We start from the raw sequence: 17,539 nt of genomic DNA on the forward strand, positions 1-17,539 counted from the left end.
AATAGAAATGCTGGTGCGCAACCTAGCATGGTAGTGGTGGATACCTCCATGAGGTGGTGCTCAAAGATCACTTTTACTTTTCATTTCTCTCTTCACAATTATAAAATTACAATTCATAGTTTATGGAGGTGAGCTCATACCCTATCCCATTTATGTGTGGCCTCATGAGTGTGTGTTTTATTGCATTTAGAATGATTATAAAACTTCACCCCTTTGGGGCTTCTGGTAATGAGAGTCTCTGGCAAACGCTGTAAAAGAGATGAAGGAGACATTGTGATATGGAGCTGACTGTCTGCAGCTAATTCCTTCAGAAATCTCTCTAAGTTATTACACAACGCACTCACACACACACACATCTCCTTTGTGATGATTTTTGAAGTATTTCCTTATTCGAATGCTCTATAACTTATAATTAATCCTTAAATGTAATTGTTTTATTTGATTATAAAAGTGATTCATGCTTGCTGTAAAACATTTAAGAGAGTGCAGAACTGTACAAAAGAGAATGCAAGCTTTTCTCTCTCCCATCTTCCCCGCCCCCTTCCAGGAATACCCACCATGAAGAGTTTGGTGTGTATCCTTCCAGCCTCCTTTTACTTTTGAGTCAATGAAAAGTAAGCAATAGTTAGTTGGGTTTTTAAAATATTTTTATTTGGGGCCGACACTGTTGCGCAGTAGGTTAATCCTCCACCTGCGGCACTGGCATCCCATATGGGCGCCGGTTCTAATCCTGGCTGCTCCTCTTCCCATCCAGCTCTCTGCTGTGGCCTGGGAAAGTGGTAGAAGATGGTCCAAGTCCTTGTGCCCCTGCACCCGCATAGGAGACCAGGAAGAAGCAGCTGGCTCCTGGCTTTGGATCAGCACAGCTCTAGCTGTTGAGGCCATTTGGGGGGGGGGGGGGTGAACCAATGGAAGGAAGACCTTCCTGTCTGTCTCTCCCTCTCACTGTCTGTAACTCTACCTCTCAAATAAAAATAAATAAATCTTAAAAAATAAATATTTTTATTTTTTATTTTACTTCTTTTGCAAAAATAGAGTCAGTACAATGTCCTGGGATTCTACAACTTATTTTCTTCTTCTTTTTTTTTAAAGATTTATTTATTTGAAAGGCAGAGTTACAGAGAGAGAGAGAGTCTTCCATCCACTGGTTCACTCCCAAATGGCCATAACAGCTGGAGCTGGGGCGATCTGAAGCCAGGAGCTTCCTCCGGGTCTCCCACGCAGGTGCAGGGGCCCAAGGGCTTGGGCCATCTTCTACTGCTTTCCCAGGCCATAGCAGAGAGCTGGATTGGAAGTGGAGCAGCCAGGACTTGAACCAGTGTCCATATGGGATGCCAGCACTGCAGGGAGAGGCTTTGCTCACTGCACCACAGCACCAGCCCCTACAACTTACTTTTTTCAACCAAACATAATATATCATGGTACATATAGCAAAGTATATTGCCTTTTAAATGACACACTCTATTGCAGTAATATGATTCAGTGGCCTACTTATTAACATTTAGGGTTTTTCCTGTAATTTCTACCTATTTTAATATTTTTAAAATATTTATTTATTTGAAAGGTAGAGTTACAGGGAGAGACAGACAGACAGAGATCTTCCATCCTCTGGTTCACCCCACAAATTGGCTGCAACAGCCAGGGCTGGGCCAGGCCAAAGCCAGGAGCCAGGAGCTCTTCCAGGTCTCCTACGTGGGTGCTGGGGCCTAAGCACTTGAGCCATCTTCCACTGCTTTCCCAGGGACATTAGCAGGGAGCTGGATTGGAAGTGGAGCAGCTGGGACCTGAACCGGTACCCATATGGGATGCCAGTGCCACAGGTGGCAGCTTTACCCACTACACCACAGCGCCGGCCCCTCTCCTATTATTTTTGTCTTGTTAACTCTCAGTAATGAAGCCAAACCAGTGGGATTTCTGGATTGACACATTGATAGATGCGACACAGTTGTCCTCTAGGAAATTTACACGTTCTTTACTTCACCAGAAGTGCAAAGAGAGTCTGTTGTCTGGGTATCAATACTTTTTTTTCTTATCAATTTAGCAAGCAGTGAATAGAATCTCATTATTGGTTTTATTTGTATTTGATTAATAATTCAAACATATTTAACATGTATATTGACCATTCTATGAATTATCTGTTTCTATGTTCATTTTAATTATTGAAAAATCCCTCATTCTCATATATTAGAGCTATTAGTTATCTCTCATAAGAGTTTCAAGTATTTTCCCAATTTCTCAGTTGCCTTTCAACCTTTTTTATGATCATTTTTGCCGTACAGAACATGCAGAAGTTGTGTTAGTTTGTGTGCTCAGATTGATCAGTCTTTGCCTTGTTGGTCCCAGGGTTTCGTGTCAAACTTAGGACACTCCTGCTTCATCCCAGGACTGCTCCAAGTGCTGCCTGTTCCCATATAGAACCCTCATCATTGCAGTCTCTAACCCACCTGGAACTCACTTGCGCATAAACAGTGAGGTACGGGTCTTCATTTCCCCCAAACAAGCAGCTGCTCCAGCAGCACTTACTGTTCACTCTCTCACTGCCCTCGGATTTTAGCTGTTGTCCAGCGTGTACTAAATTCCCCCACGTGCTTGAATCCACTTCTGGACTCCACACCGTTCCCTTGATCTCATGTCTATTTCTGTGCCGATAGCACTTCTGGACAGGCATTTGGCACAGTGGTTAGATGCTGCTTGGGATGCCGTATCCCCTGTCAGAGTGCTTGGATTTGAGTCCTGACTTCCTTCTGATCCAACTGCCTGCCAACGTGCACCCCAGGAAGCAGCAGGAAACGGGTCAAGTGCTTGGGTACCTACACCCATGCGGGAGACCCAGATTGAGCTGGGGCTCCTGACTTCAAACTGGCCCAGCCCTGGCTGTTGTGGCATTCAGGAAATGAACCAGTGGATAGAACATCTCTCTCTCTCTCTCTCTCTCAAATAAATTTTAAGAATATTTCTGGGGCAGGCATTGTGGTGCAGCAGGGTAAGCCACCCAGGGATGCCCAAATTCCATATCTGGGCGCCTGTTGGAGTCCTAGCTCCTGCACTTCAGTCCAACTTCCTACTGCTGGGGGGCAGCAGATGATGGCTCAAGGGCTCGGCCTCGGTCACCCACGTGGGTTTCCGAGCTCCTGGCCTCAGCCTGGCCCAGCCCTGGCTGTTGCAGGTGTTTAGGAAGGAAGCAGCAGATAGAAACTGGTCTCTCTCTCTCTCTCTCTCTCTCTCTCTCTCTCTCCTCTCTCTCTCTCTCTCTCTCTCTCTATTGCTCTGCCTTTCAAGTATTTAAGAAACATATTTCTAATCTGGTAGGACCACTCTTTTTAAAATATTATTTTTTAATCTCCACATTTTTTTAAATTCAGATGAGACTGATATAGCATAAAATTAACCATTTTTAAAAATTTGGGGTGAGCATTTAATACAGCAGTTAAGATACAGCTTGGGATGCACATATCCCGTATCAGACTGCCTGTATTTAAGTCCTGGCCCCACTCCCGAGTCAGGCTTCTCACCGTGCACACCTTCGATGGTAGCAGGTGATGGCACAGGTAGTTGGCTGTTGCCACACACCTGCTGCCTCCCAAGGTGCATATTAGTGAGACGCGCAACTGGGAGCAGAGCTGAACCTTGAACCCAGGCACTGCAATATGGGATGTGGGTCCCAACTTGAGTTACAACTGATGTGCTAAACACCCACCCCAAGTTAACCATTTTAGTGTGAACAATTCGGTGGCACTTACTACATTCACAGTGTCGTGCAGCCATCACCAGAACATTGCCATCACCCCAAAAGTAAACTTCATACTCACTAAGCAGTAATAGGCAGAGTTACATACAGAGAGAGGGAGAGACAGAGACAAAGGTCTTTCATCCACTGGTTTACTCCCTAATTGGCCCCAACAGCTGCAACTGGACTAATCTGAAGCCAGGATCCAGCTCCTTCCTGGTCTCCCACGTGGGTGCAGGGGCCCAAGGACTTGAGCCATCTTCTACTGCTTTGCCAGGCCATAGCAGAGAGCTGAACTGGAAGCGGAGCAGCTGGGACACCACCCGGTGCCCATACGGGAAGCTGGTGACACAGGGAGAGGCTTAGTCCACTACGCCACAGCACTGGCCTCTCTAAGCAGTTTTCCCCCATCTCACTCTCTCCAGTTTTTTAAAGTTTTATTTACTTATTTATTTATTTGAAAGGCAGAGTGACAGAGAGAAGAAGAGGAAGAGAGAGAAAGAGAAATCTTCCATCTGTTGGTTCACTGCCTAGGACTGGGCCAGGTTGAAGCCAGGAGCCAGGGACTCAATCTATGTCTCTCCTGTGGGTGGCAGACTCAACTGCTTGGATTGCCGCCTCCCCAGGTGCGCATTAGCAAGGAGCTTGGAATCAGAAGTGGAGCTGGGCCTGGAACCCAGCACTCCAATATGGGCTGCAGCGCCATAGCCACTGCACCAAGTGCCTGCCCCTCTTTCTCTTTTCCCCAGGACACCCCACGTAGCTCTAGCGCTGGCTTTATAGCATCACATTCTCATTAAATTATTGTTGGCTGATTGCATCAGGACTTCCTCCATTGCACTGAGCAAGGTGTCAGGAGCCTGCTTGGCCTATGATTGAAATAAGTAAGAGAATTCAACACACAGTACTTTGTTTTCGGGTAAGACAGTACCGCTAACTGCCATTGCCAAATGCCTATCAGCGGTCATGCCACACACATCGGCTCACTGAATCCTCACAATGCCCGGGGGAGCCTTACTAATGGTACTCAGAGAGATTAAATTATTTGCCTAGGGGCCGGCGCCGTGTCTCACTTGGTTAATCCTCCGCCTTGCAGCGCCGGCATCCCATATGGGCACCGGGTTCTAGTCCTGGTTGCTCCTCTTCCAGTCCAGCTCTCTGCTGTGGCCGGGGAGGGCAGTGGAGGATGGCCCAAGTGCTTGGGCCCCTGCACCCACGTGGGAGACCAGGAGGAAGCACCTGGCTCCTGGCTTTGGGTCAGCGCAGCACCAGCCGTAGCAGCCATTTTGGGGGTGAACTAATGGAAGGAAGACCTTTCTCTCTGTCTCTCTCCCACTGTCTATAACTCTACCTATCAAATAAAAAAATTATTCGCCTCAAAGTCCCTGGGCTTACTGGTTGGAGCCAATCTTTGAACACAGTGTGCCTGACTACACAGTGCCTTCGACCAGGCCATGTTGGCTCCACACATTCTCTTGAGGCAGGGCCACACATCGTGTTAGCCCAGGTCACGTTGGCCTAGAGGGAGCGTGGAGCCCTGTACAGGACTGGGGGCTCGGCAGCTGCGCCGGCGCCGTGGCTCTGCTCTCACACTTGGCCTGACGGCCCGCCTTGGTCAAGCTTCCACGGAGCAAGTTCGTTCCTTGCTTCGTGGTGTTCTGGGTGCTGCGTGGGGTCCCGTGCTGGCTGGGCCAAGTGTTAGAACTGTCACCTTCACCGGAGCTGCCGCAGGAATAAGGAAGTGAAGCCAGGCTCTGCCTCCGTGGTGAGGACGGGCGACGCGGAGAATCCTGGTGAGGGCTCGGCCTCTCCCTGTTTCCTGTCTTCTAGAAAACGTGTGAAGCTCAGGACGTCAGAAAGCTCTGCTAGGAGGAAGTAAGTTTCAAAGAATCAGAAACACACGGATTGGCTTTCTCTTAAAGGAGATTCACATTTTAAAACGGAAAGAAAAATACACAGGACACAAAGCAGATGGGCTTTTAAGTATGGGCGCAGGACTGGGACGCTTCAGCAAATCCTAATCAGTGGGCACACCCGGCCCAAACTCGCCCTCCCACTGAAGAAAGACAGGCCACCCTGGTCATGGTGTGGCCCTGGATGGGTGAGGACAGAGGCCCCGGACATGGGATTGGGAGGCATGGGTTCACAACGCAGCAAATGCTACCCGGACCAAGCGCTTGGCCCGCGCCTATTTCCTTACCTGTTAAGGGGGAGTGCTGGTCATCTTACCTACCTGTATGCAAGGTCTCCGTGACACCGTGATTGCAATCTTCTATGGACGACTGAAGCGCTGACCATCAATTAGCCGAAGCATGAAGATTTGGGTGAGGTAGCAGGTGGTGATGACCGCACACAATGAAATGGACGAACAATCTAGAAAATGGCTCCAAGATTTTCCTTGAAGCGGATTTCAGATGAAACATCACTAACTGTTTGTATTTAGTGACCCCTTGTCAGCCTGGCCTTCTTGGTCACATTCAGTCAATAACACATTTTCCCTTGTGTGCTGGAAACCCATGGCTGTGGGGGTTGGGTGGGGGTGAGGGTGGAGGACGTCCAGCCCTGGGTGGTGACCGCTGGAGGACCATACGCTGAGGAGGTGTAGGGGGCACTGAGCCCAAGTCCCCATTTTCCAGACTGAAATGAGGACCAGAGACAGTCGCTCGCCTGAGGCAGCACAGCTCAGGGCAAAACTGGAGCTCAGACCCAGCCTGTAGTTCATATAACTTTAAAGAAAGATTTCATTTACCTGTCTGTTTTTGAGATTTATTTATCTGAATAGGTGGAGTGACAGCGAGGGAGAGACAAAGAGAAAAAGAGGTCTTCCATCCACTGGTTCACTCCCCAAACGGCCACAAGGGCCGGGGTGGGGCCAGGCCAGAGCCAGGAGCCTGGAGCTCCATTTGGGCCTCCAATGTGGGTGTCTAAGCCCTGGGCGTCATCCACTGCCTGTGCAGGTGCACTGGCAGGGAGCTGGGTCAGAGGCAGAGCAGCCAGGACTCGAACCCGCGCTCCCACACGGGATGCCAGTGTTGCAAGCGGTGGCTGGGCCTGCTGCGCCGCAACGCCGGCACCAAACGAGTTCATCTTTAAGAGCAGTTTTAGGTTCACAGCGAAACTGAGAGGGAGCTACAGTCAGTCCCACACGCTGCCTGCCCCCTGCACGTGTAGCCTCTCCCGTCATCAGCATTCCCCACCAGAGCTGAACCCCGTTATCAGCCAAAGCTCACCGCCTCCGCTCTGGGCGTTGTACTTTGGGATCTGGACAAATGTTCTCCTCATGAAGAGTATTTTCCCTGCCCTAGAAACCCTTTGTGCTCCACCCGTTCCTCCTTCCTCCCTGCTGTCCCCTGCAGCTGTTGCTCTTTCTGCTCTCTCCACAGTTCCGGCTTTTCCAGACGATCACGGTTGGAGTCAGATTGGTGTTTTTCCCCCTCAGTAGTGTGCATTTAATGTTCCTCCATGTCTTTCAGGGCCTGATAGCTCGTTTCTTCTTAGCATTGTCTGCACGGACCACAGTGGAGTAACTTACTGAAGGACGTCTTGTTTGCTTCCAAGTCTGGGTAGTTATGAACAAAGACGCTGTGCACTCCACCTGCACGTTTTTGTGTGGACGTAAGTCTTCAGCTCCCGGGTGGGTACCAAAGTATGTGACTGCTGATTTGTATGATAGGAGTAGATCGAGCTTTGTGTCTTCCAAAGTAGCCATGCCATCTTGTGTTCTCACGAGCAGTGAGAGTTCCATTGTTCCACATCCCCGCCAGCACTGGTGTTGTCCGCGGCCTGGACAGAAGCTACGCTGATCCATGTGTAGTGGGATTCCAGTGGCGTTTCAATCCGAGTTTCTCTGGTGGAGCACCTTTTTTTTTTTTAATTTAATTTTTTTTTTTTTTTTTTTTGACAGGCAGAGTGGATAGTGAGAGAGAGACAGAGAGAAAGGTCTTCCTTTGCCGTTGGTTCACCCTCCAATGACCGCCGCAGCCGGCGCACCACGCTGATCCGATGGCAGGAGCCAGGTGCTTCTCCTGGTCTCCCATGGGGTGCAGGGCCCAAGCACTTGGGTCATCCTCCACTGCACTCCCGGGCCACAGCAGAGAGCTGGCCTGGAAGAGGGGCAACCGGGACAGAATCCGGCGCCCCGACCGGGACTAGAACCCGGTGTGCCGGCGCCGCGAGGTGGAGGATTAGCCTAGTGAGCCGCGGCGCCGGCCTGGAGCATCTTTTCATCTGCTTATTTTCAACCTGTCCATCTTCTTTGGTGAGATTTTGTTAAAATCTTTGTCCTTTTTTAAAAAAATTATTTAGTTGAGAGGCACAAAGTCAGAGAGAGAGAGAGAGAGAGAGACGGATACCATCTGTTGGTTTACTCCTCAATGCCTACGACAGCTGGGGCTGGACCAACCTGAACCTCCATCCAGGTCTGCCCTTGGGTGGCAGGAACTCAACCACTTGAGCCGTCACTGCTGCCTCCCAGGGTCTGCATTAGCAGGAAGCTGGAGTCAGGAGCTGGAGGCAGATAAGGAACCCAAGTGCTCTGATAAGAAACATGGGTGTCTTAACTGGTATCTTAACCATTAGCTTAAATGCTTGCCCTGGTATTTTTTTTTTAATCAGGTTGGTTAAAAAAAAAAAAAGACTTATGTTCTTGTTATTCCTCAATTTTGTACTGACTTACAGCCGACACACCAAACTACGCGTACCTGTGGGGTACCGTGTGATGTTCCGGGGTGGCTCTGCCCTGCCTCCCCGTCATCGTGTGTTCCTGATGCCGAGCTCCCAAGTGGCGAGCTAAGAGGATGCGATGACCACATGCCTGGCAGCCTGCCTTCACTCTGCCTTCACTCTGCAAGTGTCCTGCCCACGCTGCCCGTCTCTCCTGACCTGTGTTCCTCTGCTGCGGCCAATGACCCGCAGGAAGAATGCCAGCCAAGCTTTCTTGAGTTCAACAAAGCACACGCACATTCTGCCTGCCAACTCTTCAACACACCCCACGACTTCTGACTACATCTAACAAGTATTTTGCTTAAACATCTTAAAATGTTTCACTTATGTTTTTCAAACTACAAATTTGTATATCTTTTTTATAATGGGATTGGATATTCTTAAGGCCCATGTATATTAGACTTCTCTTGGCCTACATTACCTTAAGCTGAACTCCTGATCCACCCATCACCGCCCCAGTTTGCTCTTCCTCCCCTATTTCCAATCTCAGAAATGATATTTCTTGACCTCAGAGTCGACCCTGATTACAGACTCTCCTTACCCCCTCATATCAGTGTGTCATCAGCACCTCACCTTTCTGCTCCCAAAATGTACTTCTAGGAACTCCTCTGTCTCCCTGCCACCCCAGCTCAAGCCCTCTGAGGAGGCTGCAGTTTGCCTCGGTCTCTGCCCTTGGCCACCTCCGTCCTGTCACCCACAGCAGCCCAGAATGCTCTTTCTCACACACCAGCTGAAGTGTGTCACTCCTCCAGGTAAAAGCCTTCAATGGTTTCCCACTGCACTTAGGGTCAAAGCCAAAGTTCTTAACATAGTATCTGAGGGGCACATCTGTGGTCAACTGTGGTTTCAAAATACTACATGGAAAATTCCAGAATAAATGATTCATAAGTTTTTAAAAACTTTTATTATGCTATATTGTTATAATTGTCTATTTTATTATTAGTTACTGTTTTAATCTTTTGCTGTGATTAATTTATAAATTAAATTTTATCATAGGTTTGTATAGGAAAAAATCCTGGTTTATATAAGGCCCCCACCATGTGTGGTCTCAGGCATTGGCAGGCCATCCTGGAATGGGCCCCGCACCAGTACCGGGGCACTACTGTACCCACAGGTCATGTCCCTTCTCCAAGCCTCAACTGCTCTGATTGTTTTTTAAGGATAATTTTTAAATTAAAAAAAATATTTATTTTCATTTTATTTGATAGACAAAGAGAGATCCTCCATCTGCTGGTTCACTCCCAAAATGCCCACAACAGCCAGGGCTAGGTCAGGCAAAAGCCAGGAGCCAGGAACCAGGAACTTCACCTGAGTCTCCCACATGGGTGGCAGAGACCCAAGTACTTAAGCAGTCATCTGCTGCCCCCCAGGGTGAGCTTTAGCAGGAAAAGTAGCTGAGACTGGAACCAGACACTCCAATATGGATTATGGGTGTCCCAAGCAGTAACTTAACTGCTTTACCAAATGCCCCCCTGTAAATGCTGGCTTTTATTTATTTGAAAGTTAGAGATACACACACATACAAAGAGAAAGAAGAGAGAGAGAGAACATCCATTCACTGGTTCACTCCACAAATGACCACAGTGGCCGCTGGGAACTCAGTCCAGGCCTCCCATGGAGGTAGCAGGGACCTAACTCCTTAAGCCGTCACCGCTGCCTCCCCGGGTCTGTGTTATCAGGAAGCTGGAGTCAGGAGCCAGAGCCCAGCAGCAGACCCAGGGGCTGGGATGGGGGGTGTGGGTGTGTCAAGCAGCCCCGGGCCTCAGTTTCTTCGCCTGTAAAATGGTGCTGCTTGCTGGCACATGTCTAGCACCTACGTAAGGCCCGTAAGCTTTGCATATACTAAAGGAAATCAGTAGGAGCAGATGTTCACATGGTACCTGCTGTGTGCCAGACACTGGAGTGCTTTGGACGTATTGATTCACTTATTCCTCACAAGGACCCTATGAGGATGCTGTTGCTAACCCTGCTTCCCAGATGAAGAACAAAGGTCTCCACATGGAGTAATTTCTCCCAGGTCCCCTAGATGGCGGGAGGAGGAGTTGGGCTTCAGCCGGGCACAGCTGCGGAGTTCCTGTCCTAACCGCTGCCCCACGCTGCCTCTCACTACCTCATAAAATGAGAGATCTAGTGAAAAATAACCCCTTAGTATTTTACTAGTGCTTTGCAATTCTAAAACACTGTACCCTATTTGATCTTTGCAACAACCCTAGGGGTAAGCATTATTAGCCCAATTTATGGGGCAAGAACAGAGACTCACAGGGAGGGTCTTATGTCCAGGGGCGTGCAGCAGGCTAGGGCAGTCAGTACGCAAACCCAGGGCTGCCCATTCCCAGTGCCCCTTCCATGACACCTCGGACGCCACACAGCAGCCCTGACCCAAGCCTCCGTCCCCCTGCATCCACTGCGCAGTCCCTGCTCGTGGCAGCAGGGGGTGCTGTAGCCCATCGCACCGGGAGGGCACCGCTGCCACCCCCCAGCCCCTCTGGGAGGAAACACACAGGTTCAGACTTCTCTTCTTTTTCATTTGTGGTTTTGTTTGTTTGTTTGTTTGTTAGCAAGTACTATTTGTACCCAGCATACAATGGAAAATGTGGGAATGAGCGTACAATGTACCTGCTCCCCAGCTCCCAGCGCCCCTTCCCCGGGGGACTCGTCTGGTTTTCCTTCTGGAGGTAATGACACATATATAAGCGCACATGCAGCTTCCCCACAGGTGCTAGTATACAGAGCTGTTCCTCACACACTGGTAACATAGCATACACACCTTGTACCCTAACTTTCAAGGTAATGCATCCTGCAGGTGAGCCATGATTTTCCACTCAATGGATAGACCAGAAGCTATTTTCCCAGCCCCCACTGCTTTCTGTCTTGTGCAGTTATACGGAAAGTTGTAATACATACAGTCCACTTGGGTCATTTGTTTTTCATTTGACAGAGTTAGTGAGAGAGAGACAGAGAAAAAGGACTTCCCTCCGCCGGTTCACCTCCCAAATGGCCACCACGGCCAGAACTATGCATCTGAAGCCAGGAGCCAGGTGCTTCCTCCTGGTCTCCCACACGGGAGGCCCGAGCACTTGAGCCATCCTCCACTGCCCTCCCGGGCCACAGCAGAGAGCTGGACTGGAAGAGGAACAGCCAGGACTAGAACCGGCGCCCATATAGGATGCCGGCGCCGCAGGCGGAGGATTAGCCAAGTGAGCCACGGCACCGGCCCCTGCTTGGGTCACTTTTGTGCACGTGCATTTCTGCTCCACTGCAAACATTTATTAGCGTTGACCGATATTGTAAATCACCTCGCACAGAAACCGCCCACAGGCCTGCGAGGGTCTGTTTCCCACGCTCTCACCCACACACGCTCTTATCAAGCTTCCTGATCGTTACCTCTGACACCAGCAAAAGATGGCTTCTCACTGCGTCTCTCGGACTCTGAGCGCTCCCTGACCTCTGAAATCCATTCACGCGCCGGCCTTGGTCCCGCTTGCACTGTCACTTCCTGTCCGCCCTCAACCTTGCAGCCTCATTGCAATCCCCAAGAAGCCATTTTCATTGCTTGGCCATCCTCGCGGGGTCAAGCAGGGATGACCTCACTTGACCTCTTCTTTAGAGGGGCGGCAGTGAGGAGAATGTGGTCTCTTGCCTTTTCTGTCTCTAAAGGCTAATTCCTGTAACCCAATTAAGCAAAGCTAAGAGGTAGGGGTTGGGAGTCTGGACATCAGAATTAGCCCGGGATCCCAGGGCTTCCCGGACCCTCCGTCCAAGGGGTCAACCCGTGCTTCCGGCCTCTCACGCTACCCCTCTGGGTTAGAAGGTGGACAAGGGGCAGGGACCCAGATGCTTTGTGTTCAGCAGGTGTCGCTTGCCTCTTGGTTGGCCACTGGCAAGTCCTCAGATCAGGTGCCAGCTACGCATCCCAGGTGCTCCTTGCTAGCAGTGCAGTCTGAAGGTGGGGCAGAGGAGAGCCGGGAGCGACACTCTCCTCCCTGTGGGAAAGTGCTGGGCCGCTTCTCAAAGCCGCCTTCTGTGGATCCCCGAGTGCTCTACCTGGACGAGAGTGGGTGCAGGTCCCTGCCTAGGGGAACTTCTCCAGGAGGCTGCGGGCACCAGAGGTTCCCCTCTGCCTCCTCTGTCCTGGAATGAAGGCAGAATGCCTCTCTCTGGGCCTTCCACTTGCCAGGAGTGCCATCCCGGGGAGGCCAGCTTCGTTCCCCAGCAGTCGAACTACTGGGACCTCAGGGCGTCCGGCCTGCACACACAGCGGCTGGAGTCTCCCTCCGAAAGCAGACTTCTAATGTGGAGGTTCCCTGTGGCCTCCTAAATGAAGTGCAAATTCCTTAGCTTGGAATGTAAGGGCCTCCGTGATAGGGCTCCAGTCTACCTTCCCAGTCCTTTTTTCCACTACCTCATGCTCCAGTCCAGCTGAATTACTCAGTGTTTCTCAAGTGTGCCCGCGTTCCCGCCCGCGTGCCCCTGCCCGAGCCCTGCCTCCTCCAGCTGGAACACCTCCTTCCCCACCCCTTCCACCGCCGCTGCCGTCCTCCATCGCCCTCTGCCCACAAGGAGGGGGTGAACGCTTGGCGCAGCAGTTAGGACGCTGCTTGGGATGCCCTCGTCCGACGCCACAGGGGCCCTGGGTTCAAGTCCTGGCTCTGTTCCCAATGCAGCTTCCTGTCAGCAGGCACCCTGGCTCAAGTACTCGGGTCCCTGCCACCACATGGGAGATCCGGATGGGGTTCCTGGCTGCTGGCTTCACCCTCGGCCACCCTGACTGGTGTGGGCATTCGCTGGGGTGACCCACCTGATCACCTGATGAACTGCCTCTCTCTCTCTCTCTCCCCCGCCCCGTGTGTGTGTGTGTGTGTGTCTGTCTGTCTGTCTGTCTGTATATATGTCTATCCGTCTCTGCCTTTCGAATAAATAAAAAGAAAGTAGGGATGATGTGTTGCTTTTTAAAAAACAGCATATATTGTGCATACACTTTGGGTCCTTCTCAAATGTAAGGGACCTCTCCCCAGCCACACCTGTTCAGGTCCCGAAGCAAGACAGAACGTTTCTGAGTCCTACTCCCGAGCCGGCTGTGTGTGCCTTTGTCTTGCAACCTCAGTCCCGCCCCAGCTCAGACTGAGTGCCGAGAGCGGAGGCGAGCGGCTGGCCTCCGTGTGGCCGACTGTTGGCCAGTGCTGGATAACGAGCGGCTCTGGAGTCGGAGGAGCCTTCCCGAGATGCCGTCTCCCCATTGCGCTTTGAGGATGACAAATGGGAGCCTGTCACCGCCACCACTGCACACAGCCCCTTCAGGTCCTTTGCTAAGATCAGCGCAGAGCCTCACCTGTGAGTGAGAAGACAGTGCCAGCCCGGAGCCCCACCCACTCCCCCTGCAGACAACAGCTGGAACCTGTGCTGGAGGCGTGGGAGGAAACTGCCCCTCAAGGCTCTGGAAGCTGCGGGTCTAACGCACTGGGGGCGGGGGAGCGTGTGTTCACATTGACTTCTTGGAATGGAAGCAGCCACACAGAGAAGTGGGAGCCGGCTCTTCCCTCGTGGCTGTCCTCTTCCCCCGCCAGCAGACGGGCGCGCGCGGGCACTTCTCTGCTAATGGCCTGCCTGAGCCATTGGTGGTGCCGGCAAGGAAGGAGGAGGCCCCCCTGGTGCTTCCCCAGGCCTTTCTTCTGGTGCCTTCTGCAGAGAAAAGAGCGGGACCTTGGAGTTAGATTTCCCGAGTCTTAGCTCTTACTTTTTCCTCCACCCACTCAACAGCCAGATGACCCTGACCAAGAGCCTTAATCTCTCTCAGCCTAAAAATAGAAAGAGAAATAACTGCAACTTCTCTACCTTCCATGGAGGCTTTTCTTTTCCTAAGGAACTCACCATACTTTGTAAGGATTTATTTATTTGAAAAGCAGAGTGAGTGACACAGGGAGAGAGAGAGAGAAAGAGAGAGAGAGAGAGAGAGAGAGAGAGAGAGAGAGAGATCTTCCAACCAAATGGCTGCAACAGCTGGAGCTGGGCCAGGCCAAAGCCAGGAGCCAGGAGTTCCATCTGCCCAGGTACTTGGACTGTCTTCCACTCTGGCACTCCAATATGGGATGCCAGCATTGCAAGCAACGAGTTAACTTTCTGCTGCACAATGCCAGCTCCCACATGGGCATCAAAAGAGGCAATTCTGTAAATTATATTTTAAAAATATAAAAACAGTCCGCCTTATTGTCGAGTGGATTTACAGAGACTTAAAAAGATGCATAACATTTTTTAAGCATAAATTAAAAGTGGGAATAAAAGATGAAAGAGGTCAAACACAACGAGCCAGCAGTGAAGGTAGATGCACACTTTGTTCGCCTTGCGTAGGTGTCAATTGTGGGTAACGTGGAGAGTTTTCTGAATCGGTGGCGGGGTCCTTTGGGGTGATGGTGTTTCAGGGGAGCTGGGATGGAGGCGGAAGCATTTACCTACCCCCACCCCCACCCCACAGAGTCAGCACTACCTACCTCTGCAGAGATGCTCACTGCCTTCATCTCAGGTGCTCTTTAACAGAAAAGTTTGGGGGGGGGGTGCTGTGGTGTAGCAAGTAAAGCCGCCCCCTACAGCACCAGCATCCATATGGGTGCTGGTTCAAGTCCTGGCTGTTTCACTTCCGATCCAGCTCTCTGCTGTGGCCTGGGAAAGCAGCGGAAGATGGCCCAAGTGCTTGGACCCTGCACCCACATGGGAGACCTGGAAGAAGCTCCTGGCTGCTGGCTTCGGATAGGCGCAGCTCTGGCCTTTGCAGCCATTTGAGGATTGAACCAGCAGATGGAAGACCTCTCTCTGTCCGTGTGTGCCTTTGCCTCTCTGTAACTCTGCCTTTCAAATAAATAAGTTAATCTTAGAAAGAGAGAGAGAGAGAGGAGGAAAAGAAAGCTTCAAAAAGTTCCTGGGAAATACAAATTATAAAATGACTAACTATGGTTTCTTTTTCTTTTTTGCACTTAGCTCCTTTATTGTTGAGCAACTGAGGCCAGGGAAGGGGGAGAGAGAGGAATCCCATTTGCTGGTTCACTCGCCAACAGCCCACAACGTCCAGGACTGGGCCAGCTGAAGCTAGGAGTTGGGAACTCTGTACGGGTCTCCCATGTGGGTGGCAGGGACCCAACTACGTGAGCCACCGCCTGCTGCCTCTCTGGGAGAACGTAGAACGTCAGCAGGAAACTAGAATTGGGGTTGGACCTGGGCCTCAAACCCAGGCGCTCTGATGATATGGGAGGCAGGCATCTGAGCCTGTCTCAGCTGCTAGGGTGAACATCCACCCCTAAACTTACCTGTTAATCCCATTTTCCATGAGCTCTTTGAAGTTCGTGTGAGTGTGTGTATGTGTGTGTGTGTGTGTATGTTCTACGTGCCAGCTTACCCGTTCAGAGCATACAATTCTGTGGTTTTAGTGTATAAACACTCACTCTGGCCTCCCTGACCACACCGACCTCCTCCGTTCCTTTTCCTTTGCTCTCCTTTACCCTCCTGATTATTTTTTTTAAGATTTATGTATTTGAAAGGGAGAGAGACAGAGCCGGATCATCCATCTGCTGGTTCATTCCTCAAATGGCCGCAACAGCCACGGCTGGGCCGGGCCCAAGCCAGGAGTCCAGAACTGGGTCAGGGTCTCTCACGTGAGTGGCAGAAACCCAAGTACTTGGGCCATCTGCGGCTACCTTCCCAGGCACATTAGTGGGGAAGTGAATTAGAAGTGGAACGGCTGGGTCTTGAACCAGCACTCTGATATGGATGCATCACAAGCGGCGGCTTAACCCACCGAGCCCCAGCCCCAGCCCCTGTCCCTGAGTTCTGCACTTTACCCACTTATTTCTGGCATTTGCCACCTCTGTACCCGGCTTCCCCCTGTAGATCAACCAACCGACCGCGTAAGGCTGGGCTCCCCTTCAGCGGAGTGTCCTGAAAGTACTCCCTGGAGCTGGGGTCAGGGCTGGGGCTGGGGCTGGGGCGAGCCTGGAGGGCCCCGGTGTGACCTCCACAGGCTGTGAGCCTGGTGCGGAGCCGGAGCCGGGTGGGCGGGGAGGCTGTGGGCAGAGCTGCAACCCTTGGCTGATAACATTGTTAGACTGTGACTCACTCCTGCCCCAGTCTGGAAAGCTGACTCCCCCAGCGAGCCCTTCCCTCACACTGCGCACGCGCGACCCTCCACCCTCCGAGGGCCGGCTCCCTTCTGAGCTGGGACATTTCACACCCCTTCGCCCCACATTCGGAATCTTGCCTGGTAAAAAGGTTGCGCATCAGGAACCAGAGCGGAGGGAAAACCCAGGCCCCTCTGTGCTTCCTGGGAGAGGCAAGGGAGCCGCCCGAGCTCCTGATCTGCCCAAAGTTTGGCAGCGGGGGCTGTGCTGAGCCTCAGGGGGCCCTGCCCCAAACTCCCGAGTCAGCACGACTCAGGTGGGGCCCTGAGGGAGCCTCTCGGCGTTTGCCCGCGTTCCCTGGCCTCACGGTGCTCACACATTCCTTTCCTGTCATTCCTCGGTCCCCGCTGGTTCTCCCCATCTTCCCGCTGCTTCCATCAAACGCACCAGCCGCTCACGTGGCTCACAAGGCAGAGCGGGTGGAGGAATCTCCCTTTTCCATCTTAGTCTCCAGGCTGCTAATTCCGTGTTTTCAGCGCCCATTGAGGTGCCGGTGGCCATGGCCGTCCCACTCCGCAGGCACAGGGAGAGGCTACGCAGGTGTCCCTCCCTCTGGGTCTAGTGCGCCCCCCACTCAGCTCTCCCTGCACGCCTGTGCCAGCACCCGGCTCTCCAGAGTGTGGGCCAGGGGAGCCAGGCCCCTTGACCCGGGGAGACAGAGCTTGGTCTCTGGGAACCCCTGGTCTGATGCGAGAACTTGGACTCAATGAAGACTCTTTTACACACTCTGCACACTCACTGTCGCAAGTCCTCCAAACGCAGGCGCTCCGGGAGCGACTGGCACCGTGGCAAGACTGTCGGGAAGCAAGGTTTGCACCCCGGGACCCCTCCAGGGGTCCTTCCGCAAAGCCCCGTTGGGACCCCTCAGGCATCCCCGGTCGCAGTGCCTTAATGTCCAGGGTGCCCGCTGTGCAGGGAACTTGTTTAG

The 17,539-nt window shown here is 51.9% G+C and overlaps 1 long non-coding RNA gene across 1 annotated transcript; it reads left to right on the forward strand.

The window, feature by feature from the left end:
- The first annotated feature begins 971 nt into the window (after positions 1–971).
- Positions 972–9,348, forward strand: LOC103351583 (uncharacterized). The gene is made up of 3 exons (XR_016223580.1): positions 972–2,473; positions 7,201–7,361; positions 8,405–9,348. It is a non-coding gene; the product is annotated as an uncharacterized LOC103351583 (long non-coding RNA).
- Positions 9,349–17,539: the final 8,191 nt, after the last annotated feature.

The sequence above is a fragment of the Oryctolagus cuniculus genome, chromosome 17 (assembly GCF_051225735.1).
Source record: "Oryctolagus cuniculus isolate XC-2025 breed Fujian yellow rabbit chromosome 17, ASM5122573v1, whole genome shotgun sequence".
NCBI lineage: Eukaryota > Metazoa > Chordata > Mammalia > Lagomorpha > Leporidae > Oryctolagus > Oryctolagus cuniculus.